The following is a 27,059-nucleotide window of genomic DNA, read 5'->3' on the forward strand; positions in this document are numbered from 1 at the left end:
GCTCAAGCCAGTGACCTTGGGCTCAAGCTGGTGAGTCTGTGCTCAAGCCAGATGAACCTGTGTTCAAGCCAGCAACCTTGGGGTTTCAAACCTGGGTCCTCAGCATCCCAGTTTGATGCTCTATCCACTGTGCCACCCCTGGTCAGGCGAAACCTATATACTTTTTTTTATTGATCAATATCACCCTGTGAAATTTAATTTTCTAAATAAAATTTTTAAAAAGCCGCACTGAAGCCCAAGGACAAGGCCTCATTGAGAAGGGGGCTTGGAGGAGCCTGACTCAAGTTCGGTTGAGAACATCTATATAGACAGTTAATACCTATCATCTATCCTTATCTTCTGATGAGTTTATAAGTTACATTTTAATATCTGGCACAACTAATCCCTATGAGGCATTTTTATTTTCATAGGCTTCTTAAGTATTTTCAGGCATTAATTCTCCCATTTGAACTTAAACAACTTTATCTGGTTTCAATAAAAGTGTGTTATGTGCGTGTATTTGTTTTAGTTGTGTTACATTTGTATTGGAAATTGGAATGAATTGACATTTTATAATACTCTGTTTATAAAGGAACATGGAACAACTCTCCATTTTGAGGGGCTTATTTTAAATCTTCAAGAAAATATTACAGCTATCTTCATATAAGTCCTATATATTAAATTTAATCTTAGAGATTTCAGATTTTTTGTACTTATTATGGAGATGATATATTTTCCATTTGGCTTTCAAACTGCTTATCCTTGGTATAAAGAAGATCCATTTATTTTCTATAGTTACAGTTTATGCTTTTATTTTATAAAGTTATCTTGTAAACACTTCTATTTTTTATAGTTTTTTTTGATTTCCTAGGTATACAATTGCATGACATTATTGTATATGTTGTTTTCTGTCCAAATTTACATCACTTCTTTGCTGTTATATTAGCCAGATCTCTAAAAATAATAAACATTATTGGTTAAAATAATCATCCCTTAACTGATTCTGACTTAAATGGGAATTTAATAACTTTAATATATCTCACTTGATAATAATGTTTCTATATTTTGTAATAAGTAGTTTTAGCATGATAATGTGTTTCTAGTCCAAATATACTCAGAGATTTTCCTAGAACTGCTAGCTAAATTTTAGTAAATAATATTTACCCATCTATTCATATAACTATATGATCTTTATCCTTCAATTTTTCAGAGTAATGAATTATGTTGGCAGATTTTCTCATGTTGAAGCATTATGATAGTCCCAGAATAAACTTTATGCCATTATGGGGTATTATTCCTTTGAAGAACTACTTGATACAATGTGTTAGCATTTCATTTAGAATCTGGCATTATATAAACAGGAAACGTTGGTCTATAGTCCACTAAAACATCAGGTATAGGTCATATAAAAAAAAATCAGAAGCTCTTGTCTGGGATCTAGTCACGAGCATTTTTTAAAGCTCCTCAAATGATTATATTGTGCACTGAGGACTATAAACTACTGACACACTTTTGTTCTTTTGTGTTTATATCTGTTTTGCTATAACACTTATGCTATCTGCATAAAGAGAGCTGGGGGAATTTTACCTTTGGAAGCAACAAGAATTATCTATAAAGTGGAAATTTCTAACTTTTCTAATAACTTGTAAAAACCATGTGGACCTGTTGCCTTTTGAAGAGAAATTTAAATTGATCAATTACCATATGAAAAGCTGTTTAACTTTAGTCTGACCAGTGATGGTGCAGTGGATAAAGCATTGACGCTAGAACGCTGATGTTCCGAGTTTGAAACCCTGGTATCACTGGCTCTGAGCAGGGGCTGATCAGTGCGGGTGAACAGGGGATCATCCACACAATCCCAAAGCTCACCAGCATGAAAAGGTCATTGGTTTGAGCAAGGGGACACTGACTTGGCCCTGGCAAAGACATGTACAAAAAGAAATCAATGCAAAATGAAAGTGAAAGCAACTACAAGCTGATGCTTCTTACCCTCTCTCTCCCTTCCTGTCTCTCTCTCCCTCTCTCTCAAAAAAAAAAAAAATTGCTCAACTTTACTCATTCAAAAAGTTCAAATCAAAACAATGATATACCATTCCCACCCTGAACCTTATTGAGAAACATTTTAAAGGTTAATAAATTTCAGTGCAGTTAAAGCATAGCGAAACAGGAGCTCATACATTTGTGGTGGGAGAAAGAATTGCTAAACATTGTAGAAAATACTCTGTTCAGATCTGTTTATAAGGTTATATGTATAACCTTTGATCCAGCAATCCCACGGTTGGCTGTCCTGTCATTGTATGGAGTACCAATCATTGGAAGGTGGGAGAAGAAATTATGCTATGGAATATTATGCAGCTGTGAAAAGCTAGTTAAAATTATATGTAAGGATCAATCAGGGATAAAAGTTAAAATAACAGTTTTCAAAGTAATCTGTGTATTAAAACCCATTTTCCAAAAGAAAATTTCCATATATGCATGTATATGTCTGCATGAATATATAAGATGTGGAAATATACACATCAAATTCTTTTTTGTTTGTGTGACAGAGACAGAGAGAGGGACAGATAGGGACAGACAGACAGGAAGGGAGAGAGATGAGAAGCATCAACTACTCATTGTAGTACTTTAGTTGTTCATTGATTGCTCTCTCATATGTGGTTTGACCAGGGGGCTACAGCAGACTGAGTGACCCCTCGCTCAAGCCAGTGACCTTGGGCTCAAGCTGGTGAGCCTTGCTCAAACCATATGAACCTGCGCTCAAGCCAGCGACCTCAAAGTTCCAAACCTGGGTCCTCTGCATCCCAGTCTGATGCTCTATCCATTGCACCACTGCCTGGTCAGGCTACACACCAAACTCTTTGCATTGGTTGTCTAGAACAGAAATGGGGAGAATCAGAGCAAGAAGAGATAATGTTTCTTAGTTTTTATACTTTTATATAAGCATGTATTATTTTTGTACTTCTAATCTAATAAAAATAAGTTAAGGATAAAGTGAAACAATTAAAAAACAAACTTTCTGATGAACCGAGAAGAAAAAATAGAAGCCTCCTTGCACATACAAATTATTCTTAGTGCTCTCAAATCCTTGGTAACAGTTTCTGGGGTATTCATCAGAAAACATTTTTGTATATCACTGCAAATATACATTGTGGTAGGTTGAGTGAGGGCAAATTCAACAATTTAAGGTGGGGTAAATTAAGATAAAGGCTTTAGTGGGGAAGCTAAGTGTCAGCAAGAGGGGTCATGAGGTTTCTATTCCATTGGCATCCAACAGAGAAGCCCAGAGTGTGTTGGAAATACCATAGCTCTTCCCCAGAAGAGGGACCATGTCCACTGTCACTTCCAATTTTTTAGAGGATGAGCAAAATAATGATCTTATCAGAGAGGAGAAAAATATTGTGAGTTCCAACAGTGAAGGGCATGAATGCCAGCTATTTAAGAAGTGCCAAAAAACATTACATGCCCAATACCTGGAGGGCTTGGAACCCATGGGAATGTTCAAACCCTTCTGTCAAGGAGAAGCTCTTAGTCCAGGAGGAACTTGGATTGTGTAATTGTCCTTGTGGTTTGGATAAAATTGGTCTCAGGTAGCCCACCAATTCAAAAAGAGCTGCCTCGGTGGGACATTCTTGGACCACCCACTACCCAAATGGGATCACACTGAGCTTTGACTTACTGTTTCTATTTAATAAGGTATCATCTAATGTCTGCATAAGCAGGTCTGCTTCGTTTTTTACTTCTGCATTATATTAACATACCATAATTCATTTAACCAATTCCCTATTGATGGACACTTAAGTTTTTCAGGTTATTATCACTGCAGATAATGCTGCAATGAATATCCTTGTGGGCATGTTTTAGCACACTTTTATGAGTGTATCATTTAGTTAAGTTCTTAATAGCGAAATTAAGAGATTCAAGTAATTTTGAATTTTGGTAGCTATTGCAAAATTCCTTTGTAAAAATGCTGCCCCAATTTATACCACTATCAACAACAGTACACAGAGTATCTGTTTCTTCTACCTCTCCAAAAATAAGTATTATGTTTTTAAATTATTATTATTTTTTTTAAATTTGTGGGTTTTTATAATTTTTTTTAAATTTATTCATTTTAGAAAGGAGAGAGAGAGGGAGAGAGAGAAGAAAGAGAAGGGGGAGGAGCAGGAAGCATCAACTCCCATATGTGCCTTGACCAGGCAAGCCCAGGGTTTCGAACTGGCAACCTCAGCATTTCCAGGTCGACGCTTTATCCACTGCGCCACCACAGGTCAGGCTAAATTATTATTTTTATTAATCTTTTTTATCTGATATATAAGGCATGGACTTCTGTTGTGTTACTTTGCATTTTTATTAATTATTAACAAAATTGAGCATCATTCCATATGTCTCTCTCAATTTATATTTCCTTTTATGTAAGCAGCCTATTTATATCCTTAGCTAACTTTATTACATTAGTCTCTCCCTCTGAAGGGATACGTTCTAAGACCCCCAGTGGATGCCTGAAAGCATGGATATTACCGAACCATACATACATACATATATACACATATATATACACACACACATATATATATATACCATGTTTTTTTCAATGATAAAGTTTAATTTACAAATTAGTATAGCAAGATATTAAGAATAATAACTAATAATAAAATAAAACAATTATAACAATATACTGTAATACAGGGGCCCTTGGGTTATGACACAGTTCCGTTCCTACAACAGTGACTTAATCTAAATTTTGGTGTGAGTCAAAACACGCCGTAGCCTAAGTTACTTACCTATCCTAACACAGCTGTAAAATCTTAATCTAGAACATAAAAACACAACTAAGCCACAGAAAAAGGAAAAAGGACATAAATATACTGTACTGTACACTGTACTGTAGTAACAAAAAAAATCAGTGAAAAAAAAATTCCTTACCTTTACCCCCAGGGTTGCCTTGCACACAGGAATGGGCATTGCAAGGTGGGCGAGAGTGACCTACTGGGAGGAGGAAGCTGGAGAGGTGGGAGAACCTGCTGGAAATACTGGGTCAGGTGAATCAGGATTGCCTAAGAAACATGAAGGATGATTCTACCTGTGCTATAGATGTTTCATCTCAAGAAGCAGCTGATGTAGAGGGTACAGCATCTGTTGCAGGCCTCTCTACCTTCTTAAAGAATTGTTCCAGGCTAGTCTGGAAGGGTGATGACTTCTTCTCTTCCAAAATCTGCCTTAACACTCATGTCTCAATTTTTTAAAGTTTTTATGGGAGTGAGAGATAACATCATATGTCAAGACTGTCATACCCGAAGACCCCTTGTAAAAGTTATGTGAATGTGATCACTCTCTTTCTCAGAATATCTTATGTACTGTATTCATCCTTCTTCTTCCTGTGATGATGTGAAATGATAGAATGCCAAACCTATGCTGAGCCTCTGTGATCACCTCTTACTTGCCATCAATGGCTTGGTGTCACTCATTTCAGGTGATTCCTTCCTAAAGTCTTCCTATAGGCTCAATGCTTTCTGGCGCAACACGTTGCTGTCAGTCGGAACACATTTTCTGCTCATGTCTTCTACCCACAATCTAATGCCTCTTCCATCTCAATTAAGCACTTATCATGCACCATGGCTGTCAGCTGTGCAGGCTGAGGTGTGACGGGAAAACTAGCACAGGTTCCTTTTGCCGTCATAATTTTACAGACAGAAGATTTATTCTTACCATAGATCTCAGCAACCTTAGCATACAATTTTTTTCTTTCTTATTTAGTCAAGAATTTCCTTTTTATTAAAAAGAAGCACTTTATGCCTGATCAGGTGGTAGTGCAGTGAAGAGAGCATCAGCCTGGGACGCTGAGGACCCAGGTTTGAAACCTCAAGGTTGCCAGCTTGAGTGCGGGGTTGCTAGCTTGAGCGTGGGATCATAGACATGACCCCATGGTTGCTGGCTTGAGCCTAAAGGTCACTGCCTTGAGCAAGAAGTCACTAGCTCAGCTGGAGGCCCCCAGTCAAGGCACATATGAGAAAACAGTCAATGAACAACTAAGGTGTTACAATGAAGAATTGATGCTTCTCATCTCTCTCCCTTCCCGTCTGTCTTTCCCTGTCTCTCTCATTCTCTCTTGCTTGCTCAGTAAAAACAAAAACAAAAAGTAAGCATTTTATGGTTTCTCTTTGCCATATCCCAATTGCCAGCATCACTGCTTGTGCTTTCGAGGCATTATTGAGTAAAATAAGGGTGACTTAAACACAATTACTATGATACTGTGACTCAGTCTGATAACTGACAAATTGTTAAGTGACTAATTGGCAGGGAACATATACAGCATGGAAGCACAGAAAAAAGAAATGACTTGTGTCCTGCTCAGAACAGGGTGGGACATGGCAAGATTTCATCACACTACTCAGAACGGCGTACAGTTTAAAACTTATGAATTGTTTATTTCTGGAATTTTCCATTTAATATCTTCAGAACTTGGTTGACCATACATACCTGAAACTGCAGACAGTGAAACTGCCAATAAGGAAGGACTACTGCATTTTGTTGTCCATCAGTTTGCTTATTGGTATTCAGAATTATTTTATAAATTTAAAAAATTGCCCTATATCATATGTGTACCAGTTGTTTCTCCAGTTTGCCTTTTAGACTTTCTTCATTTTTCACTAAAATATATTTTTTTGTATTTTAATTTCTGTAGAGTCAAAGATATGGTTTTTGGAATTTATGTCCGAGTCATAAAGGTCTATCAAATTTCAAGATTATATATAAAGTCACTTGAGCTTTTTCCTTTATTTTAGTAATTTCATGATTTATCTTATGTTTACATATATGACTCACCTGAAATTTGTTTTGGTGCCAACTGAGAGGTGGAAATCATGTTTACTTCTTTTGCTGTTGTCTCAAATCTATTTATCCTTTCTCTATTGCTGACAAATGCCAGTTTTAATATATATCAGATTTCCATACATTATTTTGGTCTATTTATGGACTCTTTATTGTAGTCCATTCACTTCTTGCATTGTTCTTCTCCAGTGCACAGCTCTGTCAATTAATGTGGCTTCAAAATATGTGTTAATATGTATTAGGAATTCTCACATACCTTATATCATGTCTACACATACCCACTACAGAAATTCAGTTTTCCAAAAGATCTAATGCAATGAAACAAGTTTTTTCCCCCCTTTGGTTACTTTAGAGTATGCCAAGTCATTTGTTTGATTTTTAATTTTCTTAAACTTTTCAACCAATTTTTTTATTGATTGCTTTTAGAGATACAGAGAGAGGAAGTGGGGGGCATTCATTTGTTATTCCACTTAGTTGTGCATTTGTTGGTTGCTACCTGTATGTGCTCTGACCAAGGATCAAACCCGCAAGCTTGGTATTTCAGGAGGATGCACTAACCAACTGAGCTACCCAGCCAGGTCCAATTGTTTTATGTACTATTATAACAATTAACATCCTCAAGTAAATTAATTGATCCTTTATGCAGTCTACACATACAGTTGAGCCCTTTTCAATCTCAAGTTCATTTCATTTTATTGTGTTTTACTTGCGCAAAGCCCTCTGACTTACCGTCTTACTTATGTTGATGTGAAGAGCCAGACTGTAAAGGCCTGTAATTTCCTTTATATCAATTACTATAAAGCAATTTTGAATTCCAATTGTGAGGTGTCCTGAAAGGAAAATTAACCTCTAGTTATGTTGTGTATGCTTGGATATATATGATGGTAAGTTTATATGATAATCTAGTTAAATACAAAGAATATCACTCCCTGAAATATTTTCATTTATCCAGATAAACCATTCTTCAAAAATACCATTATTAATTATTTTGTTTTCATACACTGCGAATAGATTTTATTTTGACAGAGTATAGATTTCATTTCATTTCTTAAAGCTCACACTACTAATGTCATTGGCTCTTACCTGTTATGCTTGTTTAGACAAAATGACTTTCATTTCTTAGTGCATTTAATTTCCCAACAACTATCACCAGGGTAGAAAATAATCTTCCTGAGTTAATTTTTCTAAATTAAATAATCATCCATATAATAAAACCTAAAACATTGCCAAGGCAATCCAGGCTCTGATCAGCATACATAGGGAATTATTTTTATGAATACACTGCAAGCAAAAATAAATAAAAGGAGCAATATAGCAGTTTACACTTTATTGAGCAAGGAACCTGGATTTAGCTATTCTTATTTTTTTAAAGAAAGATTTTAAAAAATTATTGATTGATTTTAAAGAGACAGGAAGAGAAAGAGAGAAACATCAGTTTGTTGCTTCACCCATTTACTCACCCATTGGTTGACTCTTGAATGTGTCCTGACCGAGGATTGAACTCACGACCTTTTCATGTGGGAATGATGTTCTAACCAACCAAGCTACTCAGCCAGGGCAGGATAGATATTCTTCATCAAACTTGGCAATTAAAGCAGTTCTAATTCAACATGAAGAGCATGTCAACAAATGATTTTATATACCCTTAAATTATTTTTCCATGAATCTCCTCCTAATGAATTCTGTACTTAGAGAGATTATCAGGCATGGTGTTTCCCTTCATCAAACCTGCTACTAATTCAACATGTGCTTTTCTGTGAAAGAGACACATTAAAATGTACTAGTCTTCCATATATGCAAAGGGCGAACCCTGAACAACTCCTCTCTTAGGTATTGTATCTAGAAAGAACTAAAAACTGAATTAAACTATAGGTAACAGTCTCACATATGTCATGTATGATCTTTTCTCTGGACCTCAAATCAACTGTCTACCTAAAGTCACAGAGCCACAGAATCCAGTGTCATTTCCAGTATACTCTACTGTAATTTATCAATAATTTAAATATCAATAATTTAGAATTAGCAATCTATTTTCTCAATTATTTTTTGGTCTCACTACTTAACAATATATAAAATAAGATGTTGGGTAAATACCCTATTAGGGCAAATACTCCATTTGATCACTAATAGTTTAAGCTTCTTAAGAACATGTACCTCTAAAAGAAAACACAGTGTGCAGGAGAGAGCCAAATCCTACTTGCTGAAAATATCACAACAGTTTTTCATTGCCTTCCTTTTAGAGTGTTAAGAAAGGCAGAAAGACCAGTGAGCATGCAAGTCATCAAACCTTGCCATGGATTTCCCACCAACCCAACTGCCATACCTAGCCTCACATAACATAATAAAGCACAAGAGGACAGAGATCTGAGTTTAAACTTTGACTCAAAAAGCATATTTGATACCAAAGGAATCAGGTTGACTGAATTTTTGAATAAACTACCTGAATATTAATTTGGTACCCAGTACATTCCATCAAAGGGATAGAAGCACTAGTGGTTCTAAAAGGTTCTTAACCTCCCTGTACTATAGTTTCCCTTTCTTTTTTTATAATATAAAAATTTATAAGCTTTATTGTACAAGTTTTTATTACACAAGTAGGTGTTCATCTTAAGAAGGATAGATAAGGAACAGAAGTAAAATCACCCAGAAACCATCCTCTATTATAGAAATAACACTGGCAATACTGTGAAGATATCATTCTGAACATTGTTAAATGCAACTGTAAACACAGGATTTTGTTTCAACAAACAGAAGATCACATTTTGCATCCAGTTTCATAGCCTGCTCTTTTACCAGCTATTCTGAGATCAGGAGAGTGTGCATACTTTCTTTTTTATTCATTGCATTTATTGGGGGTGACATTGATTATACAGTTTTCAGGTGTTCAATTCTACAACACATTTTCTGTACATCATACTGTGTGTTCATCACCCCAAGTCAAGGTGCTGTCTATCACCATTTATTCTCCCCATACCCTCCTCCACACCTTCCCTCCACTCCCGGCAATCACCACGCTGCTGTCCATGTCCATGTCCTCTTCCAATAGCAACAAAAAGACCTTGTATTACAAAGTTGGCAAGAAAATGAAATTATATATAATTATGTGTGTGTGTGGTGTGTGTGTATACAGTGTGTCCGTAAAGTCATGGTGCACTTTTGACCGGTCACAGGAAAGCAGCAAAAGACGATAGAAATGTGAAATCTGCACCAAATAAAAGGAAAACTCTCCCAGTTTCATACCTATTCAGTGCAGTTTGATGTGGGCTCACACACAGATTTTTTCGGGCTCCTTAGGTAGCTATCCCGTATAGCCTCTACAGACTCGTCACTGACTGATGGCCTACCAGAATGGGGTTTCTCCACCAAACTGCCGGTTTCCTTCAACTGCTTATCCCACCGAATAATATTATTCCTATATGTTGCTTTCCTGTGACTGGTCAAAAGTGCACCATGACTTTACGGACACACTGTATATATACACACACACATATACATAGTACTTGGCACAATGCCCAGTATAAGTACTCAATAAACCATTGTCTAGTATCATAGTTAGTGAGGTGCAACGGAATTACCTGGAGAGCTTGTTAATATACAAATTCCGAGCACTGCCCAAGACCTATTAGATGAAAACCTCTGAGGGAGACACAGGAAATCTGCATTTTCATTAAGCATCCCAGAGCATCTAACATAGATAGCCCAGGAAGTCCACTTTCTGAGAGACGCTGGACTAGTCACTGCAATGAATAGTTTCAACTAGAAGCTGAACTTTTACATATGAATAACTGACAAGTTATATATACAGTTATTGTCAACATTCCCCCACAAGTTCAACACAATCAATTATTTGGCAAAGTTTCACGAAGTACCAACTTTGAGTCAAAAAAGGATAAAGAGAATTATCACAGTGTACTTTCAGAAAGACAAGAAATATCATGTCAAAAACTCAAATTCTTTAAAGCAAAAAAATGTGAAAATAACAAAAATCAATGTGAAATTTAAACAAGCAATTAAATACAAACAACACATGGCAGTTTCTCAGAGCTTCTGCATTCTGAGAGCAGTGGTGAGCACTGTGGAATGCTAATTCCATAAGAAAAGACATCTATGTATTGCCTACCTTCACTGACTTAATACATGTCAGAACTTTCAATCAACTCTTTTATTTTTAGAGAGAGAGAGAGGGGATAAGAGTGGAGGGAGGTGAGGAGGAGAGAGGTAAGAAGCATCAACTCAGAGTTGCTTCCTTTAGTTGTTTACTGATTGCTTCCCATATATGCCTTGTTGGGGGGGTGCTCCAGCTGAGCCAGTGACCCCTTGGGCTCAAGCCCTTGGGATCATATTGATGATCCTGTGCTCATGCTGGTGGTCAAGCCAACAGCCTCACTCTACCCTAGCAACCTCGAGGTTTTGAACCCAGGTCCTCAGCATCTTGGGCCAACGCTCAATCCACTGTGCCACCACCAGTCGGCAAAACCTGAAAACAATTCTATACTTGATAAAATAATCTTTGACAAGTCCCATCAGTACAATACATCTAATGGGCTGGGTACTGAACCATATGATAATATGGACATTGCACCATCATGTTCTTCAAAGGAAATAAGAAGTGGAATCAGAGACTCATGAAAATGGAAAGGCTCAGAATACAATGCCATCCATACCAAGATTTAATTCTGAAAGTACAATCTTATGCAGATGACTACAGAATTTCTTTCTTATAATACCTGCCATAGTCCTTATATTGAACCCTTCCCTCAAAACCCAAAAAAACCTATAGAGCTATGATAGAGCTATCTTGATATTTCTCATTCAGTTAAAGATTGTTTCTGTCCCTGGCTCCAGAATTCTATTTTTGATAACTCCTAATCACTGTATCATAATCACATTAATAATTTAGACCACAACTATAAAGAGAAATCCTTGGCAGATGCTAACTTGTAAATTAAGAAGAGGAGGTATTTATTAACCAGAAACTCTCTGTGTTATTGAAACTGAGCCCTAACACTGAAACCTGAAGGTAATAGTTTTTCTCTCTAGTTGTTTTTAGTGTTTTTCAATAGATAACACCAGGCTTCCTTACAGAGCTCTAGAGACCACCAGACCTAGACAGATCAAACTGCTCCTGGAGGTCTGAGCATGCACAGTTAACAACCAAATGACCCTAAGCTACTTCAAGAGCATAGTGGATCTGCCAGACTAGGTGGTGGCGCAGTGGATAGAGCACCCACCTGGGATGCTGAGTTCCCAGGTTCCCAACACCAAGCTCACTGGCTTGAGTGCGAGCTCATCTGGCTTTAGTGTGAGATCATACACATGATCCTATGGTCGCTGGCTTGAAACTCAAAGGTCACTGGCTTGAGCAAGAGGTCACTGGCTCATCTGGAGCTCCTGCCCTGGTCAAGGCACATGTAAGAAGCAATCAATGAACAACTAAAGTGACGTACCTATGAGTTTATGCTTCTCATCATCTCCTTTCCTGTCTGTCTCTCTCTCGCTAAAACAAAACAAAACAAACAAACAAAAAAAAAACAAAAAAGAGCCCAGTGGACCTAAGATTCAGAGAACTCAGGTAACAGAGGTATTGCTGTTTGCCATCTGGAACCCTTTATTTTTATTATTATTTTACAACTTTTTTTTAAATTAATTGTTTGATTTTAGAGAGAGAGTAAAGAGAGGGAGAAACAGAAACATCAATCTGTTCCTGTATGTGCTCTGACAGGCAACTGAACCTGCAACCTTTGCCTATGGTGATGACACTCTAACCAACCCAGCCAACTGGCCAGGACTGGACCCCCTTAAAAATGAGAGGTCCATCAATAAGGAAGACTCGGTGTCTAGATCATATATGGACACCTATAGGACTAACCAATCAAACTTGGCCAGATGGAAATTACTCTGTTTCCTCCTGCCTTCTTTCACATCTCTACCTTAGATGCCTTAGTTCCAAGACTATGCAATCAGACCCCTTGAATTAGAATTAATGACTATGGATAGATTCTCCTCACCTTAGTCTTTAAATTTGTTTCAATTCTCTATTTGGGAGATTAATTTGAACTTTGTCTCTGGTTTCCTTGTTAGGTTGCCTCACGAATAAAAAAAACCAAAACGCTTTTGTCTGCAAAAAAATTTGTTGCCTCATAATTTGGCTTCTCTGTACACATCAGGCAAAGGACCCACAACTTCGGTTGGTGACATTATCATTAATTTCCCTCTCCCCTACCTCTGTGCCTGCCGTACACATGGTGCTTTCTTTCCCCACCAAACTCTATCTTCCACCTTTGAATTGGTTCATCATGCTTTCAACTTCTGACAGTTCAAAATACTTGTTTAAAAACAGTGGCTTTAGCGGCTGGCAGATTTTGGTGTGAATCTCACTGGTACCAGTTTTTAGTGATGGAATTTGGGGCAAATTATTTAACCAAACTAACCCAATTTTAGAACCTACAAAATTTTTTTTACAAATTTTAAAGATTTTAAGCCCTGGCCGGTTGGTTCAGTGGTAGAGTGTCGGCCTGGCGTGCAGGAGTCCCGGGGTCGATTCCCGGCCAGGGCACACAGGAGAAGTGCCCATCTGCTTCTCCACTCTTCTCCCTCTCCTTCCTCTCTGTCTCTCTCTTCCCTTCCTGCAGCCAAGGCTCCATTGGAGCAAAGTTGGCCCGGGCACTAAGGATGGCTCTGTGGTCTCTGCCTCAGGCGCCAGAATGGCTCTGGTTGCAACAGAGCGACGCCCCAGCTGGGCAGAGCACCGCCCCCTGGTGGGCAGAGCACCGCCCCCTGGTGGGCATGCCAGGTGGATCCCGGTCGGGCGCATGCGGGAGTCTGTCTGACTGCCTCCCCGTTTCCAGCTTCAGAAAAATACAAAAAGAAAAAAAAATAATATTTTATTTATTGATTTTTAGAGAGAGGAGAGAGAGAGAAAGAAAGGGGGGGAAAGGAGCGGGAAGCAACTCACAGTTGTTCCTCATATGTGCCTTGACCAGGGAAGCCTGGGGCTTTGAACCAGTGACCTCAACATTCCAGGTTAACGCTTTAACCACTGCACCACCATAGGCTATGCTTAAATTTTTATTTTATTGATTTTGGAGAGAGAGGCAAGGAGGGGCTGGAGAAAGAGAAAGAGAGTGAGAAAGAGAATAACATCAATCTGTTCCTGTATGTGCTCAATAAGGCAAAGTGAAACTAAATGAGATGATAAGTTCAGGACGTAAGAAAACGCCTCAAAGAATGGTAGAAATTATTTCCTCAATGCTCATTCTTGTTTTTATCCCCAGCTTACTTCCTGACACCTAGGGATTTGCTGTGCGGAATTTGCTGTGACCTTTCTGATCCTGAACTGATCCCTGGTTCTGGACTTCTCCTCTGACAGCAATGGGAAAAAGTAAGAAAAGTAGTTAGAGCATATTAAATGGTAATAAAGTGTGATTACTTCAAAATACGTGTATCTAACTCATAATGAAGTCAGCCAGTTAAGGAAGATATACAACTATTAATACTTTATCCAGCCAATCCAAACTATCTAACAAATCACTAGATGGGGACCTCAACTCAGGGATGCTTTTATATCTCTGTGGATCAGTGACCTTCCCAAAATATAACAGTTTGAGCCTCAAAGGAGTTGTCATGTCATTCAGTATAGTTAGTGCTGTGAAATTGCGGGGCTCTGAACACAAAGTGCATAATTGTGTTACATGTGTGCATAGCTCCTCCTCCTCCTCCTCCTCTTCCTTCTTCTTCTTCTTTAGGTGAGATGAGGGGAGATAGTGAGGCAGACTCTTGCATGTGTTCTGACTGGGATCCACTCGGCAACCCCATCAAAGTCCAATACTCGAGTACCGAGCTATTTTTAGTGCCTGAGGCTGATAAGCTACAACAGAGCTATACACAGCACCTGGGGCCATGCTTGAACCAATCGAGCCATTGACTGCAGGAGAAGAAAAAGGAGAGAAGGGGGATAGGGATGGGTGGAAAAGCAGATGGTCGCTTCTCCTGTGTACCCTGACCAGAATTGACCCCAGGACGTCCATACACCAGGCCAATGCTCTACCACTGAGCCATCAGCCAGGGCCCCATAACTGCCCTTCTAGACCAAAGACTGACTTGAAAGTATTTCTAAACCTAGGCATAGAGTTCTTCAGTAAAATGCATTCCTCAAGGGCAGGAAATGTGTCTCTTTTCATTTTTACCCTCAGGATCTAGCATGCTTAGTAAACAATTAATTCAGTGAATTCATTTATAGAATTCTGGGTCAACTTGGAGATTGATTTTTCAGATATTCACATCACAAAGTGTCAATAACTGTGAGAAGAGATTTTTTTAGCAGGCTGCTACAAAGGTCTCTGAATAATCCCTTGCAGCTAAACTGAGATTGTTTGCTTGATTTTCTTCTTTCTTTATTAAAATAAGGTGGTGAATAATTTTACCATGAAGTCCTTTATATTTTTTTACTAATTTTAGTATTTTTGCCATAAAGAGATGCAGGCAAAGCCTTAACCAAAATCTGTAATTTTCTTGAAGTTTCTGGTTCTCATTTTATAATTACATTGTCAAGCTTTTTCAATAATTTTTTGATTAATAAATTTATTCACATTAGGAGAGGGTTTTTTTAAACAAATCTTTTATATTATTTATATTGACAAGAAGATTTTGAGGTTTTTTTATCGAGTGTCTGGGATCTAATATAAGCCATTGCCCTAAGGCAGGGGTCCCCAAACTTTTTACACAGGGGGTCAGTTCACTGTCCCTCAGACCATTGGAGGGCCGGACTATAAAAAAAACTATGAACAAATCCCTATGCACACTGCACATATTTTATTTTAAAGTAAAAAAAAAAAAAAAAAAAAAAAAAAAAAAAAAAAAAAACCAGGAACAAATACAATATTTAAAATAGAGAACAAGTAAATTTAAATCAACAAACTGACCAGTATTTCAATGGGAACTATGCTCCTCACTGACCACCAATGAAAGAGGTGCCCCTTCCAGAAGTGAGGCGGGGGCCAGATAAATGGCTTCAGGGGGCTGCATGCAGCCCACCGGGCCATAGTTTGGGGACCCCTGCCATAAGGCATAGTGGCTATTCATGTGACTCTGATGTAGTGATGGAGAGCTCTCCGTGTTGGATGAAAACAGCCCATTTATTCCCAATGATGCCTGTTTCCTGGTCCATACCTGAATTCTGTCTCATGGTTTTTATTTACTTGTTTATTTGTATGTTTTTAGTCTTGTAACTCTCACAGTTCTTAGTGTTTTCTCTCAGGCTACACTAAACAATTATAGCTAAGGCATTTGTCCAATAATAATCCAGTAAGAGGATATTTTAGTTATGCAGGGAGTTTACACTCCAGGACATTTTCATCCCATTCTCATTTGTCTCCCCTGGTCGGCAAACTGTGGCTTGTGAGCAACATGCGGTTCTTTGGCCCCTTGAGTGTGGCTCTTCCACAAAATACCATGTGCAGCACTATCTCGATAAGGAATGTACCTACCTATAAAGTTTACGTTTAAAAAATTTGGCTCTCAAAAGAAGTTTCAATTGTTGTACTGTTGATATTTGGCTCTGTTGACTAATGAGTTTGCCGACGCTCAAGATGCCCAGAGCAAATGGACCTCACCTTCCATCCCAAACTTTCTCCTCCCATATTTTCCTTATACCTCCCTACTTTAGCAAGGTTGAAAATATCAGGGTAATCTTTGGTCTTTCTGTTTCCCTTACCTGTTTCTTCCAATCAGTTGATAAACCCTACTGATCTAATCCTTTTTGTATCCCTCTACTTAAAATTTACCTCAAATTTGTAATGCTATTATAATCCACTCAATTAATTTAATGTAGTCAATGTTTAATAGGTATGTATATGTCTCAGACATCTTGGCAAGGTTTGAGGATACAAAGATGAATATAACTTCCTTTCTGCTCTCAATTTTCTTCCAGGGCTGTGGCTATTAGTACAGAAGGTTGAAAGTAAAGAGAGGCATCCCTGAAGGGATGGCCAATTCCCCCTGGGGTTGGTGAGAACAGTTCATAGAGGACATACAGATAGAACTGAGTGTGTATACAATTATTCAATTCAAGTTTATATATAGAACTGAAAGTGGGGAAAGGTATTCACATAAGATCAGGCGCATTCAGGGTGGCATGGTCGCAGACAGGGAAAGGTATTCAGTGCAGAGAAACAAAGTTGAAAGAATAATGTACAACTGAAGGGCAATTCAGTAGAGATAAAACTGAAAAGGTAGGCAAGATACAGATTATGGAAGGCCTCAAAGCCATGCTAAGAAGAGTCTCCTTCATCCAGGTGGTAATGTCAAACCATTGAAAAAAAAATTTTTTAAGATTTTATTTATTGATTTTACAGAGAGGAGAGAGACTGAGGGAGGGACGAGAAGTATCAACTCATAGTTGCTTCATTTTAGTTGTTCATTGATTGCTTATTGTATGTGCCTTGATCAGGTAAGTCCAGGGTTTCAAACCAGTGACCTCAGCATTCCAGGTTCAATTCCCAATCAGGGCACACAGGAGAAGCAACCATCTGCTTCTTACTTCCTCCCCCTTCTCTCCCTCTTCCCCTCTTGCAGCCAGTGGCTTGATTGGTCTGAGCATGGCATAGGTGCTGAGGATAGCTTGATTGGTCCTAGCTTGTCAGCCTCAGGTGCTAAAAATAGCTCAGTACTCGAGCATTGGCCCTAGATGGGGGTTGCTGGGTGGATCCTGGTGAGGGTGTATGTGGAAATCTACCTCACAATCTCCCCTCCTCTCACCTAAAAAATAAGAAAAGAAATAAACAAAAAAACAGAAGAGTTAGTTTAGTTAATAGAGTATGTCATCCTTTCAGAGAAAAGAGAAAGAAATAAGAAGGTGACAGGTGGAAAACAATGAAAGTTGAAGAGAATAAACTACTCTTTCTAGAACTGAAAGGAAACCAAGTTCACGTCTGGCATTTCAGAGTCTGAAAGGCATTCAGACCATTTCCAGTTTTGAGTTCTGATGTATTTCAAAAATGAAGAAATGATAAAACATGGTTGCAAAAACAGTGAGGCTTCTTTTCTTTCTCTCTTTTGTTTTTTAAGTGACAAGACGGGAGATAGCGAGACACCTACATGTGCCTCAACCAGGATCCACCTGGCAACCCCTGTTGGAAGCTGGTGCTTGTATCAGCCGAGCTATCTCCAGTGCCCAGGGCCAACGCTCGGACCAACTGAGCCACTGGCTGTGGGAAAGGGAGAGAGAGAGAAGGAGGAGAGGGAGGGAAGGAGAAGTAAATGATCGCTTCTCTTGTGTGTCCTGGCCTGGGATCAAACCAGGACATCTGCATGCCAAGTGGATGCTCTATCCACTGAGCCAAAAAGTCAGGGCAGCTTATTTTTAAATACTCAATAATTTAGTAGTAGGACTACCTTACCTTTTAGTCACTGTTTCCAGCATATACTGTGGACTTCCTCACTTTTCATTTTAGATTTTTTTATTTATTGATTTTAGAGAGGGGAAAGAGAGAAAAAGGGGGAGAGGAGGAATGGGAAGCATCAACTCATAGTTGCTCCTCGTATGTGCCTTGACCGGGCAAGCCTGGGGCCTCGAACAACAACTTCAGCATTTCAGGTTGATGCTCTACCCACTGTGCAACCACAGGTCAGGCATTTCATTACTTCCATACTTTTGCTCACATTACTCCCCATCTGGATTGCAGCTTGACACCCACTCAGTGTCCAAAATCAAACTCAAGTGCCATTTCCTGTATGCCTCTTCTGTTCCCATAACTAGAAATTATTTCTTAATCCTCTGTACTACTTGAGCAATTACATCCACCTCTCTTTTATTACTTATATTTTTAGTCTTGATTATAGTTAATTATATATAGGCTTTTTCTTCTTTTATATTAATTCCTTTGTCCAATTTGGATCCTAGTTAAATTCATTAATTTATCTCACATATTACTAGAACAGCTCTGCACCACAAAACTGATAATAAAATATATTCATACATTTTCAGGAAGAAGCCAAGGTGCGGCTCCTCCCTTTATGAATCTTGATCATTTTCAACCAGGGTCATCAGGTTTTTCAAAACACTGTACCCATCCCTAGGCTTCCCAAGTGAATCTCTACATCAAATATCGAAAGTACTGGTAATATATGTATTTTCTTTGCCTAAAGACAAATAGCATTTTCTTTAAATAAAATCAAGTCAGAAGTCAAAAGGATAGGAAAAAAAAAATTTTTTTTTGTATTTTTCTGAAGCTGGAAACGGGGAGAGACAGTCAGACAGACTCCCGCATGCGCCCGACCGGGATCTACCCGGCACGCCCACCAGGGGGCGACGCTCTGCCCACCAGGGGGCGACGCTCTGCCCCTCCGGGGCGTCCCTCTGTTGCGACCAGAGCCCCTCTAGCACCTGGGGCAGAGGCCAAGGAGCCATCCCCAGTGCCCGGGCCATCTTTGCTCCAATGGAGCCTCGGCTGCAGGAGGGGAAGAGAGAGACAGAGAGGAAGGAGAGGGGGAGGGGTGGAGAAGCAGATGGGCGCTTCTCCTGTGTGTCCTGGCCGGGAATCGAACCCGGGACTTCTGCACGCCAGGCCGATGCTCTACCACTGAGCCAACCAGCCAGGGCCTAAGGATAGAAAATTTTAAGCAGAAGGAGTCTAATCTCATTAAAAAACTGTTTGCTGAATTTCTGGCGTACCCCAGCAGTAGCACTCCTTGATGTCCAAATTCAAGCAACACAATCTTGTAGCCAACAGTCAGGAAGCAGCAGTTACAGCTGCAGAAAGACCATGCTGTGAGGTGACATTCTGAGACAATGGCTGAGTATGAATTTACAAGTTCAAGCATCAGTGAGGCCAAAAAGGAGAATAAGAACATAGTACTTTAAGCTACACCAAATAAACACATCTAGGCAGTGGTGAAATTCAAATAAATCAACAACTGGTTCTCTGCACTAATGACCATTTTAAGGATAAAACACGGGCTCTGGATGCAGCAGAGCAACAGCACAGATGGGCGGAGCATCGCCCCCTGGTGGGCATGCTGGGTGGATCCCAGTTGGGCGCATACGGGAGTCTGTCTGACTGCCTCCCCGTTTCCAACTTCGGAAAAATATTTAAAAAACAAAACAAAGGCCCTGGCCGGTTGGCTCAGCGGTAGAGCGTCGGCCTGGCGCAGGGGGACCCAGGTTCGATTCCTGGCCAAGGCACATAGGAGAAGCGCCCATTTGCTTCTCCACCCCCCCCCTCCTTCCTCTCTGTCTCTCTCTTCCCCTCCCGCAGCCAAGGCTCCATTGGAGCAAAGATGGCCCGGGCGCTGGGGATGGCTCCTTGGCCTCTGCCCCAGGTGCTAGAGGGGCTCTGGTCGCGGCAGAGCGACGCCCCGGAGGGGCAGAGCATCGCCCCCTGATGGGCAGAGCGTCACCCCTGGTGGGCGGGCCGGGTTGATCCCGGTCGGGTGCATGCGGGAGTCTGTCTGACTGTCTCTCCCGTTTCCAGCTTCAGAAAAATACAAAAAAAAAAAGAAAAAAAGAAAAACCACGGTATACTGAAAGGTAGTTTATTATTTCATACATTTAATACTTAAATAATAACAATAAAAAGGGACACAAAACTAGATTGTTATAAGAAATAGTTAAAATATTAATAAAAATATTTTAAAATACCTCACAAAAAACAACAAAACTGTTATGTAAGTTATTTCTATATTGCTTCTTTCTTTTTTTAAAATTTTATTTATTCATTTTAGAAAGGAGAGAGAAAGAGAGAGAGAGAGAGAGAGAGAGAGAGAGAGAGAGAAGGGCAGAGGAGTAGGAAGCATCAACTCCCATATGTGCCTTGACCAGGCAAGCCCAGGGTTTTGAACCGGCGACCTCAGCATTTCCAGGTCGACACTTTATCCACTGTGCCACCACAGGTCAGGCTCTATATTGCTTCTTGATTCGCATCTTCACTTGCAATATTTTCACCTACGGATGGAATGAACATTACTGTGGGCACTTAGAATATACTGTTGTGCAGATGAACGTTGAAAAAGAGTAAGGAATGTAAATCTGTGATTTCCACATTGAGCGGCTGCCCAGGCACCTACCTTAGAGGGAACCATGATGACAACTGGTTCGGCGAACTCAACAAAAAATTAGGTATTGGTTCTGCCGAATTGGTGTGAACCAGGGGAATCCCACCACTGAATCTAGGTAAAGTTTTTAGATATCAAGAAAGGGTCTGTGGGTCATAAATGGGTCATTCCCCCCACTCCTATCCTCATAAAAATATCCATATAGAAGTCACACATATATACAGGAAATCGAGTAATATTTCACCCTTTTCATACCACCAAAGTACAGAAAATTATAACTATTTTATACCCAGACACAGTCAGTCAGGGGAGAACATCTCAGAAAATGCCAGTATTTCTTTTCTACCCTGAGGTGAGACAAAAGAAAACTCGCAAGAAATACACTGCAGTATTAAAAGCTCTGCTGATAGCAATGGTTAATACATAATAAAAGGGTTTATTCTAATCAGATACTTAAAAATCATCATCTAATAAATCCAAGAGAAAAAGCTAATGTGCACTAGGATCAAGACTTAGTCTTTGCTGAAGGAGAAAGCGGAAATAGCTTAATTAATTTCTATTTCCCTAATTAAAATAAATAAAGGTAGGGGTCTAAGCAACTAATATAAATATAATAACTCATTTTTCCTTCTGGAATAAAAGATAATTGAAAATTATAAAGCCCAAATCAGGAAATAATTTAGTAATTCCTTTTTAATGTCTGTACCCATAAAAATACTTGTATAGTCACAAAATTTTTGAGATTTAATGATTTGATTAATTGGTTTATTCATCTCAATCACTTCCATACGCTGGCATTCCATAAATGTTTGTTGAATGAATGAATGGGGAATAAATTTATGATCAAAGGAATCTAATCAATGCCAACATTTTACATATGAGAAAAAAAATCCCATAAAGTTCAAAGACTTGACCAGGTACATCTATAACTATTACCTTTGGAGATGTTAGAGGTAATGCATCAGGAGAAAGTAGGCAAGCATGCTAGATTACCTCCAGTTTACATTTATTGTTACTATGCTGCTGTTTTTATATGTGCTTTCTTCTTTTTCTATTTTTCTAATTTTTAAAAACTGATTTGAGAGAGAGAGGGAGGAGAGAAAGTGAGAAGCATCAACTCATATTTGTGTCACTTTAGTTGTTCATTAATTGCTTCTCATATGTGCCTTGACCAGTGGGCTCAAGCTGAACCAGTGACCCCTTGCTCAAGCTAGTGACCTTGGGCTCAACACAGTGACCCTGGACTTCAAGGCAGTGACGTTTGGGCTCAAGGCAGCAACCTTGGGATCATGACGATGAGCCCATGTTCAAGTTGATGAGCCCACGCTCAAGCCAGTGACCACAGGGTTTCAAATTGGGGACCTCACTGTTTCGAGTCAATGTTCTTTCCACTGCACCAGCACTGGCCAGACAGTAAATGTCCTTTCTTGAGCAATTATTAAATTATTACTGGTCAATAGCATTGGAAAGGATCTTCCTCATTCAATAAATGTTTATTGAGCATCTGCATTGTGCCAGACAGTTCTAGGTGCTAGAGATACCTGAGTGGGAAAACAAGAGACAAAATTTTTGTCCTCGTGGAACTTACATTCTAGTGACCTCAGAAATGAAAAGTCCCTCACTGTTTTTATAGATGATAAAACTGAATCACAGACAGGTAAAGTGACTGACATATATTATAATAGTGAGCTTGCAACAGGGCTGAACTTAGAACTCGGGTCTCCAAGCACACTGCACTTTCTACTATGACATACCACCTCACAACGCCCCCCAAAATTCTCATTCTCTTTCTCACCCTTCTTCTTCTCCCTTTCCTCCTCTTTCCCTCTTCTTCTCCCTTTCTCCCTCCTTCTCTCATATTCCCTCCGCTCTCTCTCCTCTCTCATCATCCCAAGCCACAATGCATCACCACCACACGGGTAATCAAATTACCAAGGTTTTGACTTGCTCTATGGCAATAATAGAAAAAAATAAAATTAATATAATCATTGCACTTAGCTACTTTTAAGACTATGTCTGTTAATTTCCTTAAATCTGGAGCAAGGAAAGGATATGAAAGAAAAGAAGGAAGGAAAGTAGAAAAGGAGAGAGTTGGGAAGGAGGGCAGAGGTAGAGAGGGAAAGCAAGCAATGCTTTTAAAAAGGCACACAAACTGCAAATCATGTTTCAAACACTCTGCCAAAATGTTGATTGTTGTAGTTTAAAGAGGAAAATTACAGTCTGATATGAATTTCCCAGATCTAACTTGTGAACGAATGGCAGTTAAAATTGTAGAGGCATTTTCAGAAACAAAACACTCTTTACCATTTGGATGCTCCATGATTTTCTTGTGCTTCTCAACGAAAATATTTAGAAAAGCAGAACATGAATGATATAAATAGGAACTGCTTTAGAACATCCATTTCTATTGTATGGTAGCCATATCATTCACAAATATACATTGTAAGTGACAAAACTGAAAACTGGTTCTTTGAACCCAAATCTGTTGATCATTGGTTTCAGTTGGCTGCATTTCTTATGTCTGAAAATACTAGTGTTCCTACATAAAAATAAGATAGAGTGTATTTTAAAAAGGGAAAACGTGTACAAAATTTGAAACATCTTTTGAAACGTGAAAAGAACACTACAGTTTCATCTGGGATCATAGAATTGGACAAAAGCCAACTGTACCAATGTAATAAAGAGCCATTGAACCAAACAGGCACTTAGAATAATATACATTACAAAGAGTTGACTAAATTCAATAAATTTGTTTGTTTTTGTTTTGCTTTGCTTTTTTGTACTGTATTTAAATGATTTTGTGCATAAACAAGTGTGAATGGTTACATTAAGAAACTTATTAAAAATTTTAACTACTTTTCTGTAAAAATAAGCAATTAACAAATCATCACAATGCATAAGATTTTTTAAAACACTGACCACTAGGATTAATGCTTTAATTACCTAAAAGAAATGGAAAACATGTTATTAAATTCAGCCCCTATTTCCTAATTTAACGAAGGATCGAAAATAGATATAATTTCTGTCATACAAAAGCTTGAGGTTCTTTTACAAAGAAAATTGGTTTTGCCCTGGCCGGTTGGTTCAGTGATAGAGCGTCAGCCCAGTGTGTCAAAGTTCTAGGTTCAATTCCCCTCCAGAGCACACAGAAGAGCCCATCCATCTGCTTCTCCACTCTTCCCCCTCTATTTTCTCTCTATCTCTCTCTTCCCCTCCCATAGCCAAGGCTCCATTGGAGCAAAAGTTGGCCCAGGCACAAAGGACAGCTCCATGGCCTCAGCTTCAGGTGCTAGAATGGCTCCAGTTGCAATGGAGCAATGCCCCAGATGGGCAGAGCATCGCCCCCTAGTGGGCATGCCAAGTAGATCCTGGTCGGGCACATGTGGGAGTCTTTCTGTCTGCTTCTCCGGTTCTCATTTTGGAAAAATACAACAACAAAAATTTTTTTCACATGTTAGTCAGCATTCCAAATCCAGGGATGGCTCACAAATAATTTATCTAAAAAATTATTCAAGAGTGAGACTTCATTTTTGTGTGCATGTGTTGAAAAAATATGCTCTATTACCTAATTGGAAGTTCCACATAACTAAAATTTAGCCTAAAAGGTTAAATATTAAAACAATGTTAACTTCAACCCATTTAAAGCCAGAAATAAGACAAGAATGCTCATTATCACTACTGAAAGTTAATATTTTATCTTAGAATATCAGTCAATTTAATAAGAAAATTAATTGTCTTAGGCAAGTTTACTATTATTCATAGATAGTATTGTCTACTTAAACTATTCATAAAAATCAGTTGGATGAAACTACTAAAATGAAGATGAGAGTTTAGGAAAGTGACTGGTAAGAGTAATAAAATATAAAATACATACACTGAATAAAAATATAATGGAAGGAAATACCCCATTTAAAACAGGAACAACAAAACATGTAAATTACTTAATGTTGAACCTATAAAATGCCCAGGAAGAAAAATTCAATATTCTACTATTGGATACAAAATAATATGTACACAAAAGCAAGGATTTATTTATCTCCTTAATATATAAGGTACTTTCTTGAATCAGTAAAGAAAAAAAAAACAACAAACAAGAGTTCAAAGATGGAGAAAAAGCATAAACAGGAAAATGGAAAGAGAAATATTCAAATATCAATACACAGTTGAAAACAATTCACTGGCGATGGAAATAAAATACCTTAGTTATTAAATCACACACATGAAATCACATTAGTACTTAGTATGCTGAAAGCACATGGCTGGGAGTGTGACAAGTGGCTGCACCTTTCTAACGTATACTGTGGCAGTGGAACACCAAGTTCTTGGAACAGTCTATTCTCTTTCATTCAAATATTCTACTTATAAGAGCTTCAAGGAAATAAACTTAGTTATTTAGATTTGCTTATAAATAGTTCTTCCCAACAGTACTTATAATTATAAAAAATTAAAATCGATATTAACCTTAAACCATATATGATTAGCTAAATAAATCATGTACTTATTTGATGAATACTAAGTAGACATTGAAAAATGACAAGGTGTTCATTATATTTTGAAGTGTAAAAGCATGTAATATAATAATTCTAGTTTTGTTTATATATATACACATATTGCACTTTTTCCTTAAATGATGTTGAATGTGCATTTATATTTTCTCAATGCCTCGATCAGTTTCTATTAATTTACCAATCATTATTCATGAACAAGTATACATTAATTAATGTATTGGTTATTAATAATTAATTTACAATTTGTTAAGTATTACATACTTAATATAATACGTGAACCCTAGGTGACCTTACAGATTACAAAAGGGTGTAAGTTTATGTGACCTTTCACCAAATGACATCAGTTTCCAAAGTGAAATTCAAAATGTTTCATCTTGTAAACAAGCAAAATCAGTATGTCATGCAAACCATCTAAATCCAAACAGGGAGACAAATTCTGGGCATAAAATCAACACAATGGCAACTGTAGGATAAACATTGAAAGCAAAGGGTTGGAAACTTCATCTATTGTAATTTCCTAAGCCAACTATTTGCAGCTGCAGTGGGGACGTTTTATGACTTCTGTGGCTAAAGATGAGAAATAAACTATGACCTAAAGTGTTCAACTCAGAAGCACACATATACTGTTTTGCTATTTAAGTGCTTGGATTTCATCATTACATTTTTCTCTCTTCTTTTCCAATGCATTCTCCACTTATGTTACCAGTGTGTCTTCCTTTTAAAAAAATTAATTTATTGTGTTGATACGGTTTCAAGTATCCCATTCAATACAACACCATGTACACAAGTCATCGTGCCCCCCATGTCCCATGCAAAGTCTCTTTCCAACCCCATCTTCACCCTTAGTTCCCTCTTCCCCTATATCCACTTTTTTTTTTAGTGAATATCTTCCATTATAATTATGTTGTTGATTATCTGCTCTGAACTGGAAAATCATATAGCCAAGTATGTTTAAATGTCTTTAGTATATAAACAAAAGTGACAGTAAAAACGGAGTAAAAAAAGTATCATTTTGTGACCATCACATTAGTCATTTTTTCTGAGAATCATCAATAGGCACTAAACTACTGGATGACATATGAGGAACAAGATGTTGTATTCACACAGTATTAAAGCACTTCTCCGCAAATTCCATTTTAATTACAAACTTTACAGTGGAGCAAACTGGCAGACGTCACATTAAAACCAAAGTTATCATCACTGGTGATAAGAAACGAAATGGACCCTTAAAGAGCATAACATTTCTTCTATGATATTCCTGCCAAAAACACATGACCTGAGTATCACGAGGAAACATCAGAAAAATACAAACTGCGGTACATTCTACAACATACATGGCCTATATATAATCTTCAAATAGATCAATATCATAAAAGACAAAGAAAGGCTGAGGTAACATTCTAATTAAAGAAGACTGAAGTCACATGATAACTGAATGCAATGTGTGATCAACAATACCCCCCAAAAAGGACATTATTGGAACAGTATTGGGGTGACTGGCAAAACCTGAATATATACGATGTGCTAACTTATAGAATTGTGCCTATTATCTAAGAGAAAGGACAATAAAGGACAAGTGACAACTGGTGAATATGTGTGAAGGATAATTCTCCTTAAAATTATTTCAAATTAAAATGAAAAAATAAATAATGAAAAAGGGACTTTTTTATTTTCCTTAAAGCAAAGTATATGTGT

The sequence above is a fragment of the Saccopteryx bilineata genome, chromosome X, assembly GCF_036850765.1.
Source record: "Saccopteryx bilineata isolate mSacBil1 chromosome X, mSacBil1_pri_phased_curated, whole genome shotgun sequence".
Classification (NCBI taxonomy): Eukaryota; Metazoa; Chordata; class Mammalia; order Chiroptera; family Emballonuridae; genus Saccopteryx; species Saccopteryx bilineata.